Source organism: Triturus cristatus, chromosome 1_1 (assembly GCF_964204655.1).
Source record: "Triturus cristatus chromosome 1_1, aTriCri1.1, whole genome shotgun sequence".
NCBI classification, from domain to species: domain Eukaryota; kingdom Metazoa; phylum Chordata; class Amphibia; order Caudata; family Salamandridae; genus Triturus; species Triturus cristatus.
In genome coordinates this window covers 804,302,472-804,322,058 of record NC_140579.1, presented here as the reverse complement: position 1 = coordinate 804,322,058, position 19,587 = coordinate 804,302,472, and the positions used below count along the sequence as shown (strand labels likewise).

General features: G+C 49.7%; 1 protein-coding gene and 1 pseudogene across 4 annotated transcripts in view; one reads left to right on the top strand and one right to left on the bottom strand.

The window, feature by feature from the left end:
- Positions 1 to 19,587, top strand: part of MAPT (microtubule associated protein tau) — a 1,071,056-nt gene that overhangs the window by 443,280 nt on the left and 608,189 nt on the right. The gene's annotated exons all lie outside the window — the stretch shown is intronic.
- Positions 518 to 1,184, bottom strand: LOC146871106 (homeobox protein Hox-A5-like; annotated as a pseudogene).

The following is a 19,587-nucleotide window of genomic DNA, read 5'->3' as shown; positions in this document are numbered from 1 at the left end:
GTCCTTATAATGTGGACAACCTAATACACATCAGGTTCGGAGACCAGCTTATATCCTTGTTAAAATGCCAAGACTAAACAATGTTTAGGTTTAAAAATCGAATCCAGCACAGTAGAAAAAGTTGGGTTCAGGGGCTAGAGAGAGATAGATGGTGAGGGGAATAATAATATATTTAAGCTTTGCTCATGAGAGGGCAAGTACCAGAAGAAGCAACCTCTAAATCGTGGGGAGTTACTTAAAATTTTGGTAGAATTGCATGCCTTATTTGGTCAAGCCTAGGCAGTTTGCATGCGCTGTCTGCAAGACCTGCTGTAATCAGTATACGGAGTGTAATCACGCCTGCTGCTTGCGGTTGATTCACTCCTGCATCACTCTTCTTTGCTGGGTCCTCATTGGTTGGTACTCCCAATACATCACTTCCGTTTTTTGCTCGGGAGCACTGGCCAACTACAATTTCCGTACGATGTAGGTGTTTATATGTTCCTAAGAGGACTACTTCTTTTATTTCCTGCTCATGTTAGAAGATGTTTGGTTTTTGTTTGTGCTCCTTTTCAGCACTAAGGTGTAGCTTGTTATGAGAGCCCTGTAGTTTGTTTGCTCGGTGCATTATTGTCTCTGCTGAGGCTGGGCTCTGACCTTGCTGTGAACTTGCCTGCTTGTCTCCAGCCGCGTGTCCTCCTCCTTTCTAGAAGAGTCGCCCATCCCATCTCTGCTACTCCTGATGTGGGTTGACTGCTGCTGGAGTGGCACGAGCTACCGGTGGAGTTCAGCAGGTGGGTTCTGCTCACCACCCTCCGTCCCGGGTGGCTCTCAGAGGCATGGGTGGGAGAGGTTGCCACAGGAGCAACAGCACTGCTGGGCAGGTAGAGCCAGAGAAGAGTGTACCTGGACTCCACCGCGGCTGCAGAGTTGGCATTGCTGGGCAGGTAATTTCTTGCCATCTCAGTGGCACCAAAGGGGTGGGAGGTTGCCTGCCCCATGCTCAGATCCATACCTCTGTATCCGTAGCTGTAGCAACTGCAATGCATGCCTACTGGCTCCCTGCACAGCTTGCTCACCCATCTGGAGTCTCCTTAATTGTTTATCGGGTAGTCTTGGCCATTGAAATAGCGGCCGCAAAATAAGTTTACAAAATATAAGAGCTCATTTGGTTTTTTTCTATGTCTGCTTGACTTGTGGCTCATGGGTCATTTTGTGCGTCAATAGCACCCTTGCACAATTTATGATTAATTATAGACATGACGACGGGGCGTGGCTTGGACTGCAGCGGTAATGGCTGCCTAACTCCATTGCTTGGCATCTGGAGGAGCGATTTAGGCGCCTTTCTGGGACAAGAGCGAGCGGATATTAAAAAGGACGCCAGTTTTCTGCCTCGAACTACAAGCGGCACATGTTGTGATGAGAGGACCTCGCACCAAACGCTCGTTGATCAGCAAAACCCGAGGTGTTGCGAGCGTGTCCCACCCGACTCGAGCTCCACAAAATGGCGACAATGACAGAGACTACCGGGACGTCCGTGAGAGACACAAAGTGACTGTAAACAGAGGCTACACACTACCTCGCCCGGTAGAACTCCCTGAGACATGAAGGTGGGTGCCGATTACTAGCATTGCAACCCCTATTGAAGTGGGGCGATCCACGCTAACCGGCTGCAGTACGTTCTGCCTGACCCTGCTATGGCTTCCCTGATGGCCGCGATCAACGCTTTCTCACCCCCACAGTGCTGCTAAGGCAAGCGATTCCAGTATTGCCCTGCGCATATCTGGGCACAAATATTCGTCTTCTAGCATTCACTGGTACCCAGTATCTCCCGACGCTAGTGATGATATCGTAGGCTCACTTAATGAAGCCTGATCTAAAATGGCGGTGATCAAGTGTCTGAGGGAAAGTAGCGCGCACCAACCCACTCTATAAATCATGCTGCCTGTTGTCTCTGCAATGGCATTCTGAGGTCTGAATCCCATACAGCCACACGCCGGAACTGCCCCCTGTGGTTCTTATGTGGTCCATTGACCGTCCACTGACCGTGTCTGCTGAGGGCTGACTAATGAACAATGAATAAGGGAAACAGGCACAACAGGCACTAAAATAGTGCGCCACAGCCAAACCACTGGGGGCATCTGAACCGCTGAGGTCTCTCACACTACCTTACGCAACCTCTGCACTGCCTCCGCTGAGACCCTCCGAGTGCCAATTGCAAAGGTACGGTAAATAAGGGCACGCAACAGCCAGTTCCTGGGGGTCTGTACACGGGTCACTGGATCTACACTCGCCAAAACTCTTGCGCACCGCATCACATTCTTCAGAGCCACCGCGTGCCTTCGCACCTGCACCACTGGCGGCACTGGAGAGAGGAAGAGTGCACCAGGCCACTACGAACGCACCACTGATTAAATTGAGCTACTGTGGAAACTCGCCAACAATCCCTGTCTGCAGGCAGCCTCCTCGTAATCGTGGGATATCCCCTTGAGGTTGGGAGGCATAACAGAACTCAAGCCAGACCAGAGGGAGCCAACTCACGACAAGCTCCAACACAGCCAGCAGTGCCAATAATACCAGCTATACTACAACAACTTCCACAAACAGAGACTAAACTCTGAGACAACCTCTAATTCAATACTGTCGCTATCTTCAAGTGGATACAGATCGCAGACCCCGGTCTGACAAAAACGTACACCTCGGCGCATATCAACCCCTTCAAATTAGTCTGACAAGTGACTACGTCAAGATGGCTGACGAAGAATCCAGAGCTTCATTTAAAAATTCAAAAGCAGAACCCATCATCTCAGACTCTCCAATCAAAGCCAAACCAGATCTAAATAGCACAATGGACATGATTCTAAGGAAATTAGCCAAAGTACACGACCTTGCGAAATCGACGAAACAAAATACTGACTCTATGCAGCTAGAACTCCCCGCCATCCGGGCGGACATGAATATAATGAACTCCAAAATTACCGACGCAGAGCAAAGAATAAGCGACGTTGATGTGTCAACCCAAACAAGCAACGACATAAAACACCTCAGAGAAGCCACAAGTGACCTTAAAAGACACGCAGCTGAGTTGGAAGACCGAAACAGAAGGGGGAACATGCGTATCTTCGGTATTCCGGAGGGCTCAGAGGATGCAGCGGGATCATGTTTGGCTTTTTTGGAATCCTGGATACCCATGGTCACTGGAATAAAATTTCAACATGGCTTAGAAATGGACAGGGCGCATAGGATTCCAACATTCAATTCCTCAAACAGAAAAGGAACTCGCCCTATAATATGTAAACCGTTACGCTACCAACATACGGAAGCTATCCTAACCTTCGCCAGGAAAAACCACCAAGTATCTTGTGAAGGCCATCAAATGAACTTTACACAAGACTGCTCCAAGGAGACCGTAGACACAAGAAAGGGATTCCTTATGCTGCGAGACAAACGGAGATAAAAACATTCAATTCTCATTCGCAGGCCCATCCAAATTCAAGATCTTTGAAAACGGCAAACCGTACTTCTTCACTAACCCCAACAACCTAATGAATCACTTTTACAAATGGAAGCCTTGATATCCTTTGAGTGAATGTGACAGTTTCATTCCTTTAATGTTTTTGTACTTGTACAATCCTTGGCTGTAATGACCAGATGTAGCAAACTGATAATCTTTGTTGCAGAGTTATAACAATAGGTTTTATACAAGGTTCTATGTAAAGTTAGATGTTACAGCACAATTTTTCTAGATTAAGTCACTTGGAATTAGGGGACAGTAGCGTAGTCCATTTTCAATACATCACTCGCTATATCACTCGTGTTCTGCTGGTTAACAAGTTAGCATGATATATAACTAACTATATGTTCGAGGCATATGAATTGCAGATTACACACTGTGCAAAGATTGCCTTCTTTTTTTGGCCCGGATGTTGCAGTTGTTTTTCTCTTGGAAAGTCTTTGGAAGTCACGAGGTATGTGACTCCTCCTTTGGATGATATTGAGCATGGGCTTCGGCTCCATCCTTCATGTGTTCTTCGCGCTCCAGTTCGGAACCGTTCCAGTTTTCCAGATCGGCGTGCAATCCTTCCCCCTTCGACGGTATTGTCTCAATCGTGTTCTCCACACTCGACGCGACTTAACAATCGAAGTCTTCGTTTCCGGTCGTCGACGAAGGCCTTCGGGCCTACCTAGGCTCCTGTCCTGGCTCATGGAAAGGACGCCATTTAAAAAGTGTCCTCGATGTGGGTCGAAGTTTCCCCACACCGATCTACATGAGGTGTGCAACCTCTGCCTCTCTCCAGAACACGAGGCAAGGGACTGTCCAGCTTGCGCCTCCTTCCGATCAAAGAAGACAATCCGGGACCGACGTGCAAGGAGAACTATGGCTCACTCGTCGACTTCAATCCCCGACGACATCTTCAAAGAAGGCGTCGATGTTCCTGAACAGCAGCACACGAAGAAGGCCTCGTCAGCGCCTCCGAAGCGGACGACTCCGACATCGAGGACATCACTCCGGCACAGAGGGGCATGAGTACAAACGTCGACCCCGACCCCAAACCCCCCTCCATGCCATTAAAAAGGCTTCGGTCACGCCTTCGGGCCTAGGTATACACCGAGAGACTGCTTCCCATACCTCGCTTCCGGCCCGGTTAAGAAGCCCATCAAGCCTTCAGGCAGCTCGGGCTTGAGCCAGCCTACCCTCGGTGCCGAAAAACTCATCGACAATGGCAACGAAAAAGAAAACGCCCCTTTCCTCGTCCGCGCCCAGCTCGACACCGAAGCACTCTACTCCGAAGACTGGCACCGGCTCCTCTGCACCAATAACCTCATCGGAGCCGAGCAAGAAGCCGAAAAGCCTCGACTCCCAAACTGAAAACCGAAACCCACCTCGGAACCGAGGAAGTCAAAAGACACTTCTAAACCTCACTGTTCCAAACTGAGAACCAGTGCCGAATCGACGCCCAAAAAACCCAAGGCTCCGACACCATCGGCACCGAAGGATTTGCCTCTTACAGAGGAACTGTTTCGACCCGATCCTTACCAAAAAACCCTCGTAAAGGATCCAAAGACTGGGCATTTGACGCTTAGCACCAGAAAAAGATCACTGGACAAGCCTGCACCAGCTCCGCCACCAAAAAGGAGAGACTTTGCCACCTCCCCTTTGAGGATTTCTTCACCTCCTCCTCCGTCTCCCCCACCCCATCATTCTCTCACACCATCTCCAGATGAGGATGATGATGATGAGGACATTATCTACGACACAGGGGACGGGGCGGACATCCAACCAACAGGGGACCCTACTCCTACAGGCTCCCCAGACCCATGGGATGACTACAACATCCCAGAGGTCCCTAACGTCCCGCAGGACGATCTTTACCCTTCCAGACTCTCCACCCCCTACCCTAGAGGACACAATGGGCTTTAACCAGCTACTCCTTAGGGCTGCCCGCTACCATGGGGTTGATCTCCACACATACCCCGTCGAGGACGATTTCCTCTTAGATACATTTGACACTGCAGAGAGGGCCACCTCAATTCTGCCCATGCTTAAGGGGGTTATTAAGCACGCACCAGAGGTCTTTAAAGACCCGGTTAGGGCCAGGGTCATCAACCCTCGCATTGAGAATAAATATAAGGCCGCCCAAACAGATACAACCTACATTAGAGGCCCCGCACCACTAAACTCCCTGGTAGTCTCCAATGCGAGAAAACGTGCCAATTCCCAGGCATCAGGTGAGGCTCCACCTCCAGATAAGGAGTCTAAACTCCTGGACGCCTCTGGCAAGCGGACAGCGTCCCAAGCGGCCAACATATGGCGCATTGCTAACACCCAAGCACTCCTAGCCAGATATGACCGGGCACATTATGATGAGCTGGAGTCAATAATGCAACATCTCCCTGACAAATATAAACATAGGGCCAACGAACTAATTCAGGAGGGTAAAACTATCACTAATTCCTCCATCCGTTGCGCCCTCGATGCAGCTGACACCGCCTCCAGGGCAATAAATACTAGCGTCCTTCTACGTAGGCATGCCTGGCTACGCTTTTCAGGGTTCAAACCTGAGGTTCAGAGTTCCATCCTCAACCACCCCTTTGATGAGAAACACCTGTTTGGCCCTAATGTCGACTTAGCCCTCGAAAAAAATGAAAAAGGACACAGACACGGCAAAATCTATGGGAGCCTTGCAGTCGCAAACTCCCAGGCGCTCCTTTCGCCGTTCCTCCTTTAGAAGCACCACCAGAGGCTACTCCTCCGACAGCGCCTCCACTTCCTACAAGGCCCCTACCCAATCCACCTTCACTAGGGGTTACCAAAGAGGCAGTTACAGGGGTAACAACAACAAAGGCAGAGGCAAAACGAACACTTCCCGCTCTGCCTCCATCCCCACCCAGTGACTTCCCTCCACTCCCCCCAGACTATTCTACTCCTGTTGGGGGCAGACTATTTCCTTCCTGTCTGGGCTACCATCACCTCAGACTGATGGGTGCAACAGATAATTCAATCAGGCTACTGTCTAGAACTAACATCTACCCCCCCCCAACCATTCCACCCAAACAGCGCCCAATGTCACAGGAACATTTGTCACTTTTAAAGCAGGAGGTAATCGCCCTCCTACAAGAAAGTGCAATAGAACCAGTTCCTACACACCAACAAAGGAGTTTACTCCCTGTGTTTTCTCATACCAAAATCGGACGGCTCTCTAAGACCCATTCTGGACCTCAAACCCCTAAACCAATACATACACTCAGACCACTTTCACATGGTCACACTCTAGCAAGTACTTTCTCTGCTCTCCCAGAACGACTTCCTTGCCACCATAGACCTCAAGGACGCCTATTTCCACATTCCCGTTCACAACGCTCACAGGAATTTTCTCAGATTCGTAGTGGACGGTCAGCACTACCAATTCAAAGTACTCCCCATTCGGAGTCACCACAGCACCCCGAGTGTTTACCAAGTGCCTAGCGGTAGTGGCAGCACACCTGAGAAGACAACACATCCACGTCTTCCCATACCTAGACGACTGGCTCATAAAAGCCAGCTCATACAACCAGTGTGTACAACACAATCACGCCACTATCCAACTAATTCACGACCTGGGCTTCACAGTAAACTACACCAAGTCCCATCTGCATCCGTCCCACGTACAACAATACCTCGGTGCCACCATAGACACCTCAAGAGCGTTAGCTTTCCCCAGTCCCGCCAGGATAGCAAGCATACAGGCTTTTCGCGCCAAATTTCAACCACAACACACTCTTCCAGCCCGAGTGTATATGCAACTTATCGGGATGATGGCCTCTTGCATTTTCATAGTACCTCATGCAAGACTCCAAATGCGTCCTCTCCAAGAGTGCTTAGCACGCCAATTGAACCAGGCTTCAAGGTCAATTATCAGATCTGGTGTTGGTAGACGGTCGTGCCCATCGCTCTCTGCAGTGGTGGACCACCAAAAACCTTTCCAAAGGACAACCATTCCTAGAGCCGGTTCCTCAAATAGTTCTAACAGCGGACGCTTCGCTCTCCGGCTGGGGAGCTCACCTACTACATCACACCATGCAGGGCAGGTGGACACCTCAACAAAAGTTACTCCATATCAACCATCTGGAGTTCCTGGCCATATTCCTAGCCCTAAAAGCCTTTCAAACACACGTCTCAGGCAAGGCTGTCTTAGTCTGCACAAACAACATGACAGCCATGTACTACATCCAAAAACAGGGTGGAACACACTCTCTGCAGCTCTCTCAGCTAGCACAGAGCATATGGAGGTGGGCCATACCTCAAAACATTTTTCTCCTAGCCCAACATGTCCCAGGAGTCCAAAACACCATTGCATATCGGTTGAGCCGTCAAACACAATTGATATTCTTCAACCATACTTTCAAATGTGGGGGCAACCACAGATAGACCTCTTCGCCACCCACGAAAACGCCAAATGCCCAAGCTTTGCCACCAGATATCCACATGGTCAAGCAGATTTGCGTACGCTTTTCCGCCTCTCCCACTCATTCCATTAGTGGTGCGCAAACTACAGCAGCATTCCCTAACCCTCATCCTAGTTGCTCCGACTTGGGCTAGACAACCGTGGTACACCACATTGCTGGAAATATTTCCGCACCAAAAGTTACACCTCTCTCCACGCCTCTTCACCCAGAACCATGGAAGATCAGACACCCGGACCCAGCTCAGCTCAACCTTGCGATCCGGCTCCTGAAATCCTAGAATTTGGTTACCTTAATCTTCCCACTGACTGTATGAACGTCATTAGAGAAGCTAGAAGACCTACCACTAGAGCTTGCTACGCAGCCAAGTGGAAACGTTTTGTGATCTATTGTCACAACAATAAAGTCAATCCCTTAGATGTGTCTATCCAACACATCATAGGCTACTTACTACACCTACAAAGATGCAACCTAGCCTACACGTCTATTAGACTACACCTTGCTGCCATAGCAGCGTATCTACAAAATAGACAGCATCTATCACTCTTCAGAGTACATGCCATTAAAGCCTTCATGGAAGGCCTTAAGAGAATAATTCCCCCCAGAGTGCCACCCTCACCTGTGTGGAACCTAAACATCATTCTCACAAGACTAATGGGGCCTCCATTTGAACCTCTACATAAATGTGAGCTTCAATTTTTAAGATGGAAAACTGCTTTCCTTGTAGCCATTACTTCGCTCAGAAGGGTCAGTGAGATACAAGCACTCACCATTCAAGAACCCTTTCTGCAAATGCATCATAATAAGGTTGTTCTGCGCACTAATCCAAAATGCCTTCCTAAAGTAATTTCTCCCTTTCACCTCAATCTGTGGAACTGCCCGTATTCTTCTCGCAGCCACAAACCATTGCAGAAAGAGCTCTACACACCCTAGATGTCAAAAGAGCTTTACTCTACTACATCCAGAGAACACAACCTTTTCGTAAGACCAAACAACTATTCGTGTCTTTCTCACCACCACACAAAGGCAACCCCATCTCCAAATCTGGGATAGCTAGGTGGATTGTTAAATGCATATAGATTTGCTACCACAAAGCAAAACGAACGCTATCTGTTCCCCTAAAGCCCACTCTACACGTAAGATGGAGGCTTCCATGGCATTTTTAGGGAACATCCCCTTAGATTATATCTGCAAAGCAGCTACATAGTCTACACCGCACACTTTCACTAAACACTATTGTGTAGATGTGCAAACTAAGCAACAAGCTAGTGTGGGCCAGGCTGTCCTCAAAACATCGTTTCAAACCACTGCAACAGATACTGGTGGTCGCCGCTAGGAGCGAGTACTGCTATGTAATCTATGCACAGTGTGTAATCTGCAGCTCATATGCCTCGAACGGAATATGCTACTTACCAGTATGCATCTGTTCTGTGCATGTCGAGCTGCAGATCTACACACGCCCACCTGCCTCCCCGGCTACCTTTATCTGTTCCAGTTTTTTCTTATTTAGATACAGCACACATGGGCATCTTTCCTGTTTCTTGCAAAGCTCCATCATTTCCCCGCTGGCGAAAAACAATCTGAGTATAGAGCCGAAGCCCATGCGCAATATGATCCAAAGGAGGAGTCACATACCTCGTGACTTCCAAAGACTTTCCAAGAGAAAAACAACTGCAACATCCGGGCCCAACACCAGATGGTGATCTATGCACAGTGTGTAGATCTGCAGCTCTACATGCCAAGAACAGATGCATACTGGTAAGTAGCATATTCCTTACCATTGGCGGTTTTACTACTTAGGGTGTTTAAACTTAGTCAAATGCTCCATTACTATACTGATACTGTCTTGATGCCTTTTCAATCTGAATTATCGCAGATGAAACTAGATCCAGCTCAATACCCTCCTAGTTGCCGGTAGACGGACCTGCCGTCGCAGCTCCTGTATCCGATTTTTTCGGGGGTAGGGGGGAGGGACAGAGGGTTAAAATATTTGTGGTTGTTTTCTCCTTGTTGTATGTTAGTTTTAAATATTTTTTAGATTGTTGCTTTGACAGGTATGCTCTACTCCCGATACGTCATTAAAGACGGGTCCTTATGAACAATAAATTAAGACAGCCTTACCAGTTGACCCTCAACAGTATCCTAAAATACCAATATGCAGACTCCGAGGGCGATGCAATACATCCACTCAATAGACTACTCAGACTGATTGTTTAATTTAACGAATGCTAGTGGCCTGATGTCTCAAGCTAAAGTTATTGCAGAAGACCTAAATATTGTCTCCCTGAATGTGAAGGGACTTAACCATCCTGTTAAGAGTGGGAACATATTTGATTACTTGGCAAAAACCAAAGGTGACATGATACTCCTTCAGGAAACGAAACTATCAGAGGAAGATGCTGGTTTTATTAAACACAGATGGATATCCCATATCTCCTGCTCGCCCGCAGACCACAAGAAAAGAGGTGTCATTATCCTTATAGCCAGAAAATCCAACATCACCACTGTCTCACACACACACATCATAATGAAGGGAGGATGTTAGTCACAGACTTGAAAAAAGGAGATGTTTCAATACATGTCCTCAACGTATAAGGCCCTAACTCCGATGAGCCCCACTTCTGGGAAAAGATGTCATCTACAATAAGGAGCTTTCCCCAAGAGGACCTCATCATAGTAGGCGGTGACTTTAACCTACCTTTAGACCCCCTTACTGACCGTCAGTCAAAATGTAGGTACCAGTCCACACGAAGTACTCCATAAACTTTGGTCAAAGTTCAATCTGAAGGATTCATGGCGCCTTCAACACCCTGACACAAAGGACTATACATTCTACTCAGCCCCGTACAATTCCTACTCTAGGATTGACTAAATTTTAATCTCTGGTGCATATACACACCTCATAGACCAAACGGATATAGCCCCTAAACTAGTATCAGACCATTCCTGCATTAACACCAAACTAGCAGGTCCCCATTCCATAATCCTTCCGAAAAGATGGCGGTTTAATGATGAGGTACTCTCGAACCCAGTAGACAAAGAAGCGATTGAAAAAGCAATTCTGATGGATACATCTGCCAGTGGATTTCTCACCTTGTGAATATCCCCTGCGCCAGCAACATTCGGAAACTTTTGTAGCAGTCCACGCCGATGAGGTCGAAGACGACGTCACAGAGACATGGCTGCGCTCGCGACTCCGCTGACGTCACCAGCTCCATAAGAAGACCTCGTCGGCATGATGACGTCAGTTCCCTTTTTTCCACGCCGTCGACGCCAACGGATTTCGGGAATCGCTGTTGGTAGCTTCATTGTTACTTTGTGTTTCTCTGGGTTTTCTCTGTTTCTCTTTCAAGAAAGATGTCGACAAGGAAGTCGGGCTTCAAGCCTTGTCGTGAGTGCGTCAAACACATATCGATCACGGATCCACATGACGACTGTGTGTGGTGCTTGTCATCTGACCACGATGTGGATGGTTGTTCTTGCTGTCGCAAGATGAGCTCGAAGGCTCTCAAAGAAAGGGAGGCGAAGCTCTTCATCGCAAGGATGAAAAAGGAGAAGAAGGAAGTCGAGGTCACGATCGAGGTCGGCGTCGAAGTCTACTTCGGGGCATGCTTCACGAGCCAAGAAGCACAAGAAGAAGAGGAGGCACTCTTCTCGACACCACTCGGACAAGAGTTCGGCGTCGAAGTCACCAACTCGACGCCGAAAGAACTCGGTGTCTCCTTCACCCGTGCTGGATTCGCCTCCTGGTCCTTCTTCTCCAGTGGCTTCGCCGGGTCCCGCTTCTTCTCCGGCTTCATCTCCGACGCCGGTTCCTTCTCCGGCTCCGGATTTATCTCCGGCTCGTCTCCGGCCCCGGTTGAGGATCTTCAAGTCCCGGGTGAGCCTGCGACACCGCTTATTCCACCGTCAGCGCCGGTTGGCCCGAGTCTGGTGATGCCTGACCAGTACCCTGCGTTCCCTGGACCAGGTCAGGACCCCTCGCATTATTTAAATGCTATGTACGGGGTATTCGCTAGAGCCATGTACACCACTGGTGCACCTGCGGGTCCGATGGGTCAAATGGCATTTAATCCGCAGGCCCCTTTCATACCGTTTTTTCCAGCGACGCCGTCTTGGCATCTACCGGCGCCGAGGACGTCGATGCCGCTTCCATCTTCACCGGCGCCGGCTTGACCTTGTTCGACGCCGGCTGCTCCTGCGGATCCACGTTCGGCGCCGTCTGATTCGAACACGGCGCCGCCGACGCCACTTGTACGGATTCGGTCCAGAAGGGAGGCTCAGAGTGCTTGATGAACGGAGGTACCTTCTGGAGGAAGCAGAAGAAGGAGAGCTGGTGGTCTGATGAGGTGTTTGAGGAGCTTAAGGAAGCTAGTGGGCTGGATTTGTCTCCTGAGTGGGAGATTACTCCACCGTCCAATGAACCCTCCAAGGATGTGGCTCCATATCATGCAGTCATCAGGAAGGCTGCGGAACTGCTTGATCTCCAGTTGCCAACTACGGAGTTCAAATCAAACATTTTAACTGAAGTGTTACATTCTCCTACTGCAGTTTCGGAACCGTTGTTGCCTTTTAATGAGGCCATTATTGACCCTGTGTTGGAGATGTGGCGTAAGCCTTTTTCTGCTCCTGCAGTCTCTAAGACGGTTGCTAGGAGGTATAGGGCAGCTCCAGGGGACCCTGAGTTCTTAACATGGCATCCATCGCCTGAGAGCCTGGTGATTCAGGCGGCTTGTTCAGGGAAATCCAAGGGTGCTTTTCCTCAAGTTCCGGGGGACAGAGAGGCTAAAAGGCTGGACCAGTCGGCCAAAAAGGTCTTTTCATCGGCCAGCATGGCTCTAAAGTCAACGAATGCCAATTGCCTTTTGGGACGCTATGTACATGCGCTCATGGATTCTGCTAAGAAACTGGCGCCAAAACTATCTGAGCAGGATAGGGTTGGTTTTAATGAAATCTTGACTGATGCCCAGGCAGCAGCACGCCAGGTGATCCAAAGTGGGCTGGACACGGCGGATTCAGTGGCAAGAGTCATGGGATCTTCTGTTGCCACCTGGAGGAGTGCGTGGCTGAAGTCTTCGGAGTTTTCCCAGGATGTACAATCGACTCTGTTGGACTTGCCATTTGATGGATCTGGTTTGTTTGGCAAAAAGGCAGATGCTGCTCTTGAACGTTTTAAGGAGAGCAAGGCAACGGCTAAGTCTCTGGGCCTTCAGTCCCAGTCAAGGGGGGTCTTTTAAAAGGTACAGAGGGTTCGGAAGGGCATCCTTTCGTTCCTACAGGCAGACCCAGCAGCAGCAAGGCTCTTCGTCTAGAGGCTACAGAGGTAGAATCAGGGGTTGCACACGTGGCCGTCAGCTCTCCTCCTCTTCCGCCCCTCCCACCACCGCAAAACAGCCCTAGATCCGCCATTATGGATCATGTTGGTCCTGTGGGGGGCCGGCTTACCCATTTTCTACAAGATTGGGAATCTGTAACTACAGATCTTTGGGTTCTAGATCTTGTAGAAAATGGGTACGCCCTTCCCTTTTGGGAATTCCCTCCAAATTACCCTCCTTGTCAAGGGGTTTGCACGGAGAACCACCGTCTTCTCCTACAGGAGGAAGTCCTGAAGTTACTACAGAAAGGTGCGATAGAGGTGGTTCCAGAGCAGGAGAGGGGTCAGGGATGCTACTCCCGGTATTTCCTGATTCCGAAAAAGGACGGCAGATTGCGTCTGACATTGGACCTCAGGATCTTGAATCTTTATGTGAAGCAAGAGAAGTTTAAGATTCTCACCATTGCGCAGGTTCTTCAAGCGCTGAATCGGGAGGACTGGATGGTGTCGATCGACTTGCAGGATGCGTATTTCCACATCCCCATCCTGAAGTCGCACAGGAAGTATCTCCGGTTTACGGTAGGGTCGTTACATTATCAGTTTGCGGTCCTTCCTTTGGTCTTACTACTGCACCCTGAGTCTTCACAAAGGTGATGGCAGTGGTGGCAGCCCATCTCAGAAGGTCGGGGATTTCCATTTTCCCCTATCTGGATGACTGGCTGATCAAAGCGGAGTCGCCAGAGAAGGTGCTACATCATCTGCAGGATACAACTCAGCTGTTGTATAAATTGGGTTTTTCGATAAACGTGCCCAAATCTCACCCGATGCCCTCTCAGCGCAACCTGTTCATAGGTGCGGTACTGGACACTACTGTGTGTTGAGCATTCCCTCCACCTCAAAGGATTCTCGACATACAGGAAATGATTCCTTTATTTTGCAATGAAGCGGTCATTCCAGTCCTGAAGGTCCTTCGCCTGCTCGGTCTGTTTGCTTCCTGCATTCTGTTGGTCAACCATGCACGCTGGCACATGAGGGCCCTCCAGTGGTGCCTCCGCAGGCAGTGGTATCAGCACAGAGGAGATCTCAGGGAGTCTGTGAGGATCTCCAGAGAAGCTGCAGCGGATCTGTCTTGGTGGAGCGTGGAGGACAATCTGTCCCAAGGAAAACCCTTCCATCTACCTGCATCAGTGGCCACAGTGATAACGGACGCGTCCACTTTAGGGTGGGGCGCGCATCTGGGGGATCTGGAGATCAATGGTCTTTGGTCTCCAGAGGAAAGGTTGCTTCACATCAACCTTCTAGAATTGCGGGCGATTCGTTTAGCACTCAAGGCCTTCCTCCCTTCACTTCGCGGTTAGTCTGTTCAAGTCCTGACTGACAACACTACCGCGATGTGGTATGTCAACAAGCAGGGGGGAGTGGGGTCTCTTTGTCTCTGCAGAGAGGCCCTGCGTCTATGGTCCTGGGTTCAGGTCCATCAGATTTGTCCGATGGCAAATCATCTGGCCGGGGTTCTGAACGTACGTGCAGACAGTCTGTCGGCAATACTCCACCGACCACGAGTGGAGGCTCCATCCGGAGGTGGTTCGTCACGTCTTTCGGATGTGGGGGACTCCTCGGGTGGACCTGTTCGGCACTCTCGAGAATGCTCACTGCCCGTCATTTTGCAGTCTCCAGTATCCGATGCAGGGAGCGTTGGGGGACGCGTTTCAGTTGAGTTGGGGCTCACGACTCCTTTACGCGTTTCCTCCCATACCCTTGATTCCTCGGGTTCTGAGGAAGGTTCGCCAAGACCGGGCCCAAGTTATATTGATCGCTCCGGATTGGTCAAGAAGGGTGTGGTATTCAGATCTTCTCCACCTCTCCTCGTGCCCTCCGCTCCGTCTCCCTCTCAGGGCAGACATCCTCTCGCAATCGGAGGGGCAGGTTCTACACCCCCACCTCCAGAGCTTACACCTTCATGCCTGGAGATTGAACGGGGCAACCTGAATTCTTTTTCTCTCCCACCTGATGTGGTAGATGTCATTTTGTCTGCCAGACGTCATTCCACCAAATCTATCTATTCCTATAGGTGGTCTAAATTTGTTCTCTGGTGTGGAGAGAAATCAATTGATCCTTTGAAGGCTCGTTTAGCTGACATCCTGCAGTTTGCCCTTTCTCTTGCTCAGCAAGGCTTTGCTGTGGCTACTGTAAAAGGATATTTATCAGCTTTGTCGGCTTTCCTTTGCTTGCCGTATCAGCCGTCTTTATTCAAATCATCTATTGTTCTTCGTTTTCTCAAGGGCCTCACAAACAGGTTTCCTCCTACTCCCTTAAATTGTGCCTCAATGGGACTTAAACCTTGTCTTGACTTATCTGATGGGTTCTCCCTTCGAGCCCTTACACAAGTGTCCCTTGAGACTGTTGTCTTTTAAGACGGTCTTTCTCATTGCAATCACCTCGGCAAGGAGGGTAAGTGAGCTTCAAGCTCTAAGTTCAAAACCCCCGTTCTTGACCATTCATGCTGAAAAAGTGGTACTCGGGACCAGGGCTGCATTTCTGCCTAAGGTGGTTACTCCCTTCCATCTGGGGCAGTCCATTACCCTTCCTACCTTCTATCCTCCCCCTCACCCTTCCAAGGAGGAGGAGAGACTTCACCGCTTGGACCCTAAGAGGGCGATGAGCTTCTACCTGGACAGGACTAAAGACTTCAGAGTTGATGACCAGCTCTTCGTGGGCTTTGTTAGCTGCAGGAAAGGACGAACGGTGCACAAGCACACCCTTTCCAGATGGATTGTCTTGTGCATCAAGATATGTGTTATATCCTGCTAATGCTAATGCAATGCCATTCTACCACCAGTGGAATGTTAATGTGATGATGCTGTCAGAATGTTGGGAATCTGCAGTGAGTAATGACAGTTGACTGGGCTGAGCTGCCTCCTGGCTGCTCCTGGTGGGGTCTCCCTCTGGACCTGAACTGATCCTGATCTGGTCCTGTTCAAATCTTCCTGTGATCTTGTACCATCTTCTAATAAACCTCCTTAAACCATCTCTACTGAGTGGACTTGATCACTACAATATGCTACTCCCTGGCTGGTAAGGAACCTCCAGAAGGTTTAAGGGCTCATTCTACTAGAGCAAAGTCTTCCACTTCTGCTTTGTCTAGGGGCGTTGCTGTGGAGGACATTTTTAGGGCGGCAACTTGGGCCTACCTCCACACGTTTGCAAAACATTATTGCTTGGACACCGAGGTGAGGAGGGACGGACACTTTGCTCGATCCGTTCTTCAGGACTTTCTGGTATAGAAGGGTGGACACCCTCCTCTGGGAGTGGGACTGCTGTGGGAATCTATTCACAAGGTGAGGAATCCACTGGCAGATGTATCCATCAGAAGAACAAGTTACTTACCTTCGGTAACGCTTTTTCTGGTGGATACAGTATCTGCCTGTGGATTCCTCACTGACCCACCCGCCTCCCCGTTGTCCACCCTTGTATACCTTTAGTATATGATGGTGTTTCAAGTTATATTTATTACTGTCAAAGGCATTGTGTTGTTTCTTTTGCCTTTCTACTTATTCTCCACACTGTGTGTGTTGCTTTATATATTATATACTGTGTATATATTGCTGTCAGTCCGTCCGTGTGCCTCGAAGGCACGGAAAAAAGGACGGAACTGACGTCATCACGCTGACCAGGTCTTCTTATGGAGCCGGTGATGTCAGCGGAGCCGTGTCTCTGTGACGTCGTCTTCGACCTCATCGGAGTGGACTGCTACAAAAGTTTCCGAATGTTGCTGGCGCAGGGGATATTCACAAGGTGAGGAATTCACAGGCAGATACTGTATCCACCAGAAAAAGCGTTACTGAAGGTAAGTAACTTGTTCTTCAGGACTACATCCAACATAACGATCTGCCAGACACAGACATCTTCACATTGTGGGACTGTAGGAAGGTGGATATCTGACTATGGTTACCCCCAACTTTTTGCCTAGTGTCTAGCTGGTTTTTCGACTTAGTTGGCATGAGATCCTGCCATTCAGGGTCTCAGGCTGTCTGCTCTCTCTTTAAAATGGACTCCATGTACCCTAGGTACATAACCAATTGGTAAGGATCACCTTATTGGACCCTGTACAGTGTACCCTAGGTACCCAGGGCATAGGTGTACCCTAGGCCTCCCAGGGGCTGCAGCATGTATTATGCCACCCCTGGCCTGGCCTTCCATTTTGACACAACTGGCTGATCACTCAGCTGGGGCAAGGTCGTGTAATCACCCCTTGCTTAGGTGTAGTATTCCTATACCTAACTTACATATAGACACATGTGTACCTATCAGTCACTCCTATGGCAGGCCTTAACAATCCTGGAGGCAGAGTGCTTGGTAACATGTGAGATGGTGCTCTAGCATGAGCTGAGCCTGTCTGCAGCTTTCGGAACCATGTCCTTATAGCTGTTCTATGATATAGCCTACCATATACTCTTAAAGTGCCTTATAATCTTAAACGGTTATGGTAACTATGGTTTGGCTTTATCAAAACATGTCGTGTAAGGTGTCTAACACTCGGGAATAATACCCCCATACCATTTCTGGTGATGAGGATATTATTCCTCCCTTCTAGAGGGAGAGACATGTTAAAATCCTACTTTGCTGTTTAACTCTAACCAAAGCCTCAGCATCACAAAATGGATGCTGCTGCCACAGACACGAGTCTGACCCCCTGCTGCTTTGAGTGATCCTGGCAAGGGAGGCTTGGACAATAGGTTTCCTGCTTGGGGAGGTGCTAGCACCTCCCCAGACAGACTTTAGTGTATTGGGGCAGGGTGGGCTGAAAGGAATGAGACTTGCCTGGGGCACACAAGGTGTTCCTTGCATAGTCCAGTTCAAACCGGCGCTGGGGCACTCCAGCCCCAGCTCTGGCGCGAAACTGGACAAAGGGAAGTGGGTGTAACCACCCCCTCCCAGGTCCCACCCATAAGGCGTGACCTAGCAGGTATCCCAGCCCCCCAGATTAGTATAAGAGTGGGAGTTGGGCCTCAAGACTTTAGATTATCCTGAACCTGCAAAACTGAACAGAAACTCTGGACCTTCGACATTCGACGAAAGAAGAAGACTGAAGAATCTCCCTTGTAGCCAAGGAGTGGCTACCCTGTGCAAACAGGCACCATCAAGAGACTACCCTTTGCTTTGCCCACGTTCTACGAGGAACCGACTGCAGAGCCCGACCAGAGCCTTGACTTCCAGACTTCTCCGACCCTGATCCACATCTACAGCAGAGCTGAGATCCGTGGAGGCGACGAGCGACGTGGGACCGGCTACCTGGAAAAAGTGGCTAGTAACTTACAGCGCAGCTTCTGAGGTACCCTCGAAGTTGTGCACCGGGGATTGAGAAGCCCCAACCCCAAGCACCATCTGCACCGAAGATCAGCCCCCCACACTCCACGAGTCCTGCGTGGGGCCCTTCAGCATTTTCCTGCTTGCCGCGTCTGTCCGGTTGCTTGCCCGCTGGCTAGTGGCCTTTGTGACGACGCACCCTGAAATCTTCTGCGCTGGTTTGGCTCCTCCAGACTGGCTCCCGCTTCCCTGCAAAGAAGAAGCACCCCAGACCTTCCTGGTCTGCACCAGAAGCAAGTCCTTCGTTCTCCGTGGGTTCCGCTTGCCAAGGCTTGGTGAGTCCTAGTCCAACTTCGACGCCGCCGACAGCAAGAGCCTTCGTGGGACAGCTCGCCTCCTGGTCCTGGTCGTCCTCGACGCTTCCTGGTCCTCCTGGCTGCAGCGACAAGCTTCACCTTCACCTGCAATCTTCACGACATCGCCTGGTTCCTTCCTGGTTCCACGTGGTCACTGGCTAGTGACCTTGACTCTGTCCCTTCTGCTTGCAGGTTTCTTCTCTTCTTGATCCCAGCCTTGGGATCCACCGGACACTCTTCACTGACTGCCTGTCAGCATCTTTCTTCAGGCATCCATAGGAGTCGACGACGAAAACGACGCATCTTCACCCCTATGCACCCGCAGCCTGTGGGCTAGGTAACTTGGGTACTCCGGTGCTCATCAGGATAGTGACTATCCTAGTGTCTAGTTTTCCAGTCTCAACTTCCTAGCTACTCCGGAAGTGTCCTAAATCTACCGTTTTTTAAACTGTACTATTGCTATTGACTTTTACGCATTACGCGTGAGTGTTTCCACTCTGCACACGAATCCCGTGGGCCTCCCACTTCCTAACTAACGCTAGTGTAGTGTAGCCCCAGCGATTGCCTAGGGCTATTCTATTTCCGTGACAGTGGTTCTTATACCACTTACTTAGTATATGGTTTGCGTGGCCCCTAGGGCCTAACTGTATTACTTACCTGTGTGACTTAATGTATGCTTAAATAAGA